The sequence below is a fragment of the Sprattus sprattus genome (assembly GCF_963457725.1).
Source record: "Sprattus sprattus genome assembly, chromosome: 4".
Taxonomy (NCBI): domain Eukaryota; kingdom Metazoa; phylum Chordata; class Actinopteri; order Clupeiformes; family Clupeidae; genus Sprattus; species Sprattus sprattus.
In genome coordinates, this window is record NC_137923.1 from 26,662,640 (window position 1) to 26,670,947 (window position 8,308).

Consider the following 8,308-nt stretch of genomic DNA (forward strand, 5'->3'; position numbering starts at 1 on the left):
GTATTTGGAACACTTGTTTGTCAGCGAGGACATCCATCAAGATGGTACTCGGACAAAAAGAAAAAAAGAGAAGAGAAAAGAAGAGAAGATAAGAGAAGACGTGCTGTTTAAACTTCAGAGTGTCTGAGAGGTCTCCACACTGGTGCTTGAAGGCCTCTAATATCCGGCGTCATCTAAATCCTGTTCTGAAACCTCATTACCAGGAGATTTATGGTCCTCCCGGGACACTGTAGGGCCGTCCCATGCCAGGAAGCCATAGATCACTGCCCACAGTATGACCACATGGCTCACACACACACACACACACGCACACACACACACGCACACACACACACACACACACACACACACACACATACACACGCACACACACACATGGTCAGACAGCCTGAAAAGTTTTCTAAGATGAGTGCCATGTGGCAACTCACCACACAAACCTCCTGGGACTGGTTTCTTCATTTGTGCGGGTAAATATGTGTGTATGTGTGTATGTGTGTATGTGTGTATATTCAGTCAGAATTCTTTTGTGAGATATGTTATGCCTATATTTGTGTGTGTGTGTGTGTGTGTGTGTGTGTGTTTGTGAGAAAACATCACTGGTGCTTAGTCTAACCCACGGTTAAACCATGGCAGTTATAATGACCTGATGCATCCATCCCTTGTTTCCCTGTAGAAATGGGAGAGCATTAGGCACGGCCTCTGAGGCAGTCCCAGGTCAGACGTCTGTGTGGACCTCTTCCATTCCAGTGTTCTCATCTGTGACTACTTAACTGTCTGCTCTTGGCACATGTGTGTGTGTGTGTTTGTGTGTGTGTGTGTGAATACCCTCTGCGTGAAACGTGTGAGTTATTTACAACACCGCATGAGTTTGTCATCTCATAACGCACGCTTTAGCATGCTATTAGTGAGCCTCACTGTGAAAAATGTACGGGGCAGAAACTTACAAATATGACCACATGTTTCTCTGGCTTCATGTAATTCATCATATTGCGTAATAGTATTTCATGCCATATTATTCCCCTCGTTGTATAGTAATGACTTGTACCATATGTTCAATTTATAGGAATGCTGCTATATAGAGTATATAAGACTGACTTCCAAAGCCCTGCTGATAGTGCAGCATGGGGCTGATGTTAATGATAAACGAGTGTATGTTTTTCATGATTGCTTATAACACATGTTTTCCTCCACCAAGGCAGATTTGACTTTTGACTTTCGAGGGGTTATCTGAGTTCGTTTGGTGGTGTTTGGTCTTTCCAGGCTGACTGCGCGCAGCTATCACTCGTAATGTGCGTTTGATGGCGTTTTCCAGAGAGTCGCGAGGCTCGGGGGAATTCACACCAGAACCAGGGAACACAGCCCAAACACACTCCGCCAGCCAAGGACAAATCAGAGCAAACGTCATGCCAGAACATGCCGTTCCACAAACACACACAGACAGACAGACACACACACACACACACACACACACACACACACACACACACACACACACACACACAGACAAGCTACACACACACACACACACACACACACACACACACACACACACATAACAATCAGCCTCAGCGTCCTCTGTCTCTCCTTCCCTCTGTCTCTCTATCTTTCCATCTCTCCATTTCTCCCTCTCACTTTCCCTCTGTCTCGCCATTCCTCCGTCTCTCTATTCCAGCCTATGTCTATTTACAGCTCGCTCCCTCTCTCTTTACACCTGTCTCTCTCTCCTTTTTTGCATCCATTTTTCTCTCACCCACTCTCTTTCAATCTCTCTTTTTCTGTCCCTCTCTCTATCTCCTTCCATCTGTTTTCTCCCTATCTTTCCATCTCTCAATCTACGTCTAACTCCCTCTGTTTCTGTAGATTTGTGGACTTTTGTCATGGTCAAAGAATGTTCCTAGTTGAATGTAAACAATATGCAGGATCCCTGCAGACTGTCTCTCAGTCTCCCTTTCTCTCTCTCTCTCTCTCTCTCTCTCTCTCTGTGGAGGGATGCGTGAATCTGTGTCTGATTAAGTGTCTGTTGTAAGCCTATCACTAAACTCAAGAGCATATTAAAGAGAGACATCAGCTGCAGAGGATTAACCAGAAATCCAAATCTGACATTTTAATGAAGTGCACATCTTCCTCTCTCCCTTCTCACTGTTCATCATCAATTTCGTCACCATCGTCACCGTCACCACCATCATCATCATCATCATCATCATCATCTTCTTCTTCGTCCCCATCCTCATGCTCCTCACACTCATCTTCTTCATCATAGTTATCTTCCTCTTAACAATAACCATAAATGTTCTAATCAAGTTTCTGGTGCATTAATGCCATTTGTGGTCATTGTTTGTGTGCTGCTGATAGGCAATGTGGCTACAGTGGTTGACCAGGAGTCTATATACTGTATGTGAGTCTGTGTAAGCTAGTGTGTGTCTGTGAGTCTGTGTAAGATAATGTGTGTCTGTGTGAGTCAGTATAAGTTAATGTGCATCTGTGTGAGTTGTGCAAGTAAGAGTGTGTCTGTGTGAAATTGTGTGAATTAGTGTGTGTATGAGAGAGATTGTATAAAATAGTGTATGTGTGTGTGTGTGAGTGAGTTTGTGTCAGTTAACATGTGTGTGTGTGACTTGTTAACATGTGTGTGTGTGTTGTATAATTTAGTGTGTGTCTGTGTGAGTTTGTGTAAATTAGTGTAGGTGTATGTGTGAGTTTGTGTGTGTCGGTGTGAGCTTGTGTAAGTTTGTGTGTGTGTCTGTGTGAATTTGTGTGAGTTTGTGTCAGTTAACATGTTTCTGTGTGAGTTTATGTGAATTTGTGTGAGTTTGTGTCAGTTAACATGTTTCTGTGTGAGTTTATGTGATAAAGTGTGTGTCTGTGTGAGTTTGTGTAAGTTAGTGTGTGTCTGAGTGAGTTTGTGTAAATTAGTGTACTGTACTGTTTGTGTGTCTGTGTGCATTTGTGTAAGTTATTGTGTCAGTTTCTACTCTATTGAATTTCAACATTAGAAGTAGATGTCCTCTTAACACTTGATGTTATCATGAAATCTAATCAATTAGCTGTGTTTTACTTGCAAAAACAGCTCAATAAATAATGATATAAACAATGTGAATGTAATAAGTGTATAATGATAGAAACAACGTTCATGTGATGATGGGTCCATTCAAACCCGGCCAGTGAGTCTGCAGCTAAACGATCAAAAAATGATTTAAAATGTCCAGAAGATCAAGAGAGTATGTGTGAGAGAGTGTGTGTCTATGAGCATGTGTTTGTGTGCTGCTGTGTGTGAGACTGTATGGTTTATGTGTGTGTATGTGTGTGTGTGTGTGTGTGAGAGAGAGAGAATAGGGTGAGAGGGTGTGTGTGTGTGTATGTCTATGAGATTGATGGTGTGTGATCTGCAAGCCTGTAAAGATTCTTGATATGCCTTTGACACACTGCCTCTCTTCTTCTCCTCCTCTCTCTATCTCTCTGCCTCCCTTGCTCCCTCCCTCCTCCTCTCTGTCAAACACTTCATTACTGATGAGCTGTGAGGTAGTTAGGTCTCTCCATCTCACCTCTCCCCTCCCTCACTGTGTGTGTGTGTGTGTGTGTGTGTGAGTTTCAGGAAGTTAGGTCTCTCCACCTCTCCTCTCCTTCATTCTTTGGCAGCTTAATTTCCTTCTTCTTCATGTCGCGTTTAATACAGGTGTGTGTGTGTGTGTGTGAACAAAGGTGAGACCTCCTTAAGTCTTTGTGTGTGTTTTTACTATAACATGTAAGTGTGTGTGTGGGTAGGTCTGTCAGTGTGTGAAGGTGAGAGGACATAAGCAGGCCATGTGTGTTTTCCTCTGTCTGAATGTGTTAGAAAGTCTTGTGTGTGTGTGTGTGTGTGTGTGTGTGTGTGTCTGTGAGAAAGACGCTTACTGAATGTGTTAGGAGGCCGTGAGTGTGTGTGTTTTGCTGTCTGAATGTGTTACGGAGGCTGTGTGTATGTGTGTGTGTGTCGCTTACTGAATGTGTTAGCAAGCTTTACTGTGTGTGAGGGAGTGGTACTGGGCCTTGCATGTGTGTAGTGCGATACAGTCATACACTCCAGCTGTTTGTGCTTCAACACTTTTCATTCTTCCCTCTTTCTTGTCTTTCAGTTTATTTCTCATTCATTCCTTTCTTTGGTTCTTTTTAGTCTCTCACTTGTTTTCCCTTTTTTTACTCCTTTTTTCTCGTTCTCCCACTCTCTCTCCCTCCTCGGTAGAGATGCCTGAATAGACAGCCGCCCTGCAGCGTAGCTCCTCTGGATCCTCTGAGCCCGAGAGCTGCTTTAATGAGGAGGTTTCATGTGGAATTAAAGTCTTTTCATGTGGCTTCATCTCCAACACACAACAAGAGAGCAGAGCGGAGAGGAATGCAATGACATGTGGCAGCGAGAGACAGACAGAGATGGGGGACAGGGGGATAGAGAGGGAGAGAAGGAGAGAGACAGGGAGAGGGGGATAGAGAAAGGAACAGAGAAAGATAAAGGGAAGGGGGGAGGGAGAAGGGGATATAGAGAGGAACTGAGGGAGAGGGCGAGAGGGAGGGAGGGATAAGGGCTGGGTTGAGAGTGGTGTATATTTGACTTTAGGGCTTCCTTTACTCTGCAATAAAAATAAGTCCCTTCATGTCTCAAGACTATCCATCTATAAATGAGAACAATTAAATGATGTAGAAGACACAACAAAGGGAAACCAAGTATATATGTGTGTGTGTGTGTGTGTGTGTGAGAGAGAGCGAGGAAGAGAGAGAGAGAGAGAGAGAGAGAGAGAGAGAGAGAGAGAGAGAGAGAGAAAGACAGCTTCTGTTCTCTTCTCGTCTCTTATTTTATTTTTAATGAGGGTTCCAGTAAGTCTGTTGTGTAAAGCTTATTTTAAGTCACTAGTGTTTGTCACTTTTTTCTCTTTAAGTCTGAATCATCTCAGACTCAACTGAAAGCTGTGAGCCAACCGTGTGCAGCTCAAAGGTTTAAACTGACATGCAAAAGTCAAACATGGTTCTGCTGTCAACTTTTTTTTAAATCAAATTCAATGATTAATGATGAGCAACAACACATTAATCCTTCCTACGTACTGTACTGGGTTTAGGCCAATGATTGGAGATAGGATAACATGAGTGTGCTTGTATGAAAGTATAAAAGTAGGACAAATGTCCTGTAATCTTTGAAAGGTGCAAATCCCTAAATGGTGTGTGTTCTAGCTTGTATTGTTATTAGTGACAAACAGGAAGAAATAAGACAAAAAGAAAGAAAGAAAGAAAGAAAGAATGAAGGAAGAAAAGAAAGAAAGAAATCAAGACAGAAATGAAATGTATTTCAGCGGAAAATAGCTGAGTAGGCAACATCTAAATGTTTGAAAGTGTTGAAAAAAACCTTGAAGACTTAGTTAAGACCACCGCAAGTGTTTTAAACCTCCCTGCTGTACATCGCTTGGGCCAAAACAGACCAACCAGCAGGGTGCATTGTGGGAAATTATGTTTGATAGCTCAGAATTTGTCTGTGATGTCTATGACAACATAATCAGATCACATACACACACACACACACACACACACGTTGTGTTACATGGTGTGTGTTTTGATCAATACTGACGTGATTGTGACATGTAGAGCAAAACACAGCATTGGAGCATTGGATTGTGGGTGGGAGAATGAAAACATAGTCCAGAAACACAGGATGGTTTCTGCGCAGATATGTTATATTTAACCGCTTTTCCTGCTGGGTTTATGGTTTGGGATTATGTGTGTGCTGTGTGTGTGTGTGTGCTTGTATGATTTTGTGGATGGCTGTATGCATGAGAGTGTGTGTGTGTGTGTGTGTATATGTGTGTGTGTCTGTGTGAGTGTGAGTGTGAGTGTGAGTGTGTGTGTGTGTGTGTGTAGCCTGTACAGTCTGGAGCTGTATTTTACGTCTTAGGTGGTGAGGGACCATGCCGGCTCTGTGATACTGTATATCAGCATTCGGCTGAGTATGCGTAAGTGTGAGTGTGTGTGTGTGTGTGTGTGTGTGGCCTACCCAGTCTAGAGCCGCATTCCACTGTCTCCAGTGGCAGACGTAAGATGCCAACTCTGTGAGACTGTACAACAGCATTCAGCTGAGAGTGTGTGTTTGTTTGTGTGTGTGTGTGTGTGTGTGTGTGTGTGTGTGTGTGTGTGTGTGTTTGTTTGGCCTGTCCAGTCTAGAGCTGTATTTCACATATCCAGTGTCAGTGGTAAGACGCCAGGCCTGTGAGGCTGTACATCAGTGCCGGCGTGAGCAGACAGCTCTTCACATGAGGGACTCCGCTGTTCAATCCTCTCTGAGCCCCGGGCCTCAGTGCTGCAGTTAAACTTCCCCCGGCCCTCTGCCTTCAGGGCCATAGCTCACACCTCCCTGTTCTCAACAGCACCCCCCCCCCCCCCCCCTCTCTCTCTCAGAACATAACCCAGGTCAGATCCGGGCCACGGAACTATTATCTGGGCCTGTACTGCTTGCCCCCAACTAGTCTTTTTTTTTTTTTTTACAGTACCTGGCTCACATACATCTTAGTCATGAGGAAACAGACTAGCTTTTCAGTCCAGTGAATTTTACCTTTCGGCAGGGCCAGCCAAGGTAACAAGAGCTTTATAACATGTTTATGAGTGTTTATAAAACCTTAATGACAGTAGAATAAATCAGTGACTAGGTACTTAAATAAATACACAAATGGAAATTCAGGTTTTTGCTAGCAATCTAGAGTGAGGTGAGGTCAACTGGAGATATCTGTGCCAAAGCTTTCTTCCAGGGTACGTCAGTAAACACTCCCTCACAAGTGTCTCCTTCAAGTGTCATGTGATAAATACTGACAGTAATTTATTTGCATCAATTTACTTGTGTCATAGTTACTGGTCTAAATTCAACATGTTATAAGTTTCTCTTATAAAAAGAAATCAAATCTCTGAGAGTCAGCTGAAGTTAGCTGAGCTTTAAAGCAAAGTTTACAGACACACACATCACATAGATACAAGAGAATGATTGAGTGGCAGGTAACAATTTAAAGCTTACATTTAGAAAACTTCCATATTCATACAACTGTCTTGAAAATAAAAATGCATATAGGCCTATTTATTTTCTTGCGATCTATTTAGGTTTCTCTGATGTAAAATGACCGAATGACGTTTCTTTTTTATTCTCAGAAATGTAACTAGCCTTTCGTCTTCATTTAAGCATTCAACTGCCATCACATCCCAGCCTTTCTGCGGCTGAGCATCAGCTCCACACCCCAGCTTGCTGTGTGAGCGTTAGAGCATCGCATTCACACTCATGAGCTGATGGAAACACGCTCGGGACGAGACGACCGCCGCCACCCGACTCACACCAGCTTACACCAGCGTGAGAGAGAACTGTGGTGGACTTCTGGCCAAACTGCCATTTTTTCGCTCAGCAGTGGTTGATGGCGGTTCCAGATTAGGGTTTCTAGTTTGCCCACAGAGAAGCTGATTCTACATGGGATGAGGGCCGGATGAGGGCCGGAAGAGGGCCGACACAGGCTCCTGTCGGGGTGGAGCTGGTGTGGGTTCGTACATAACTCCCAGTCTGCAGGAACAGAAATATCACCTACAGTCAGCCTCTAGTGTGAGTCATCAACCCACCAATCACACAGAGCCATTAAAACACACTCTGCTCAGAACGGCATATGTGATATTACTCTGTGGCAAATGCCCTTGTGTGTGTGTGTGTGTGTGTGTGTGTAAGACAGAGAGAGAGAGAGAGTGTTTTTATGTGTGCGGTAATGTAAAGGTTGTCTTTGTGTATCAGAGGAGATTGAGAAAATATGACTATGAATATGAAGTTTTTCCGCATTTACGTTTACATTTAGTCATTGAGCAGACGCTTTTGTCCAAAGTGACGTAACAGTTTGTGTGCCATGTATGTGTGTTTGGGTGTAGCACACTTGCCACCAACACGCATGTACGCCTATATATATGTATAGGCGTATATGTATATATATATATGTGTGTGTGTGTGTGTGTGTGTGTGTGTGTGTGTGTGTGTGTGCATGTGTGTGTGTGTGTGGGTGTGTGTTTGTGTGTGTGCAAGCTTGTGTTTTATGTGTGCCTGTGAGTGCTTGTGCAGACACATGGCTCTGCAGTGCGCTGGCTGTGCTTGAGCCCCTGGTGTTGACAGGGGGAGTGATAGCATCTCTCAGGCCCAAAAGAGCTCCACTGTGCTGGGCTTACATAACCCAAGACCTGCCTCTCCGCTCCACACTCCCACCGAGGCTCTAGAGCTCCCACAGGCAGGATTAGGGCCCATCAAGTCTCAGGTATGGTGGTTGGCAGCTAGCCATTGTTA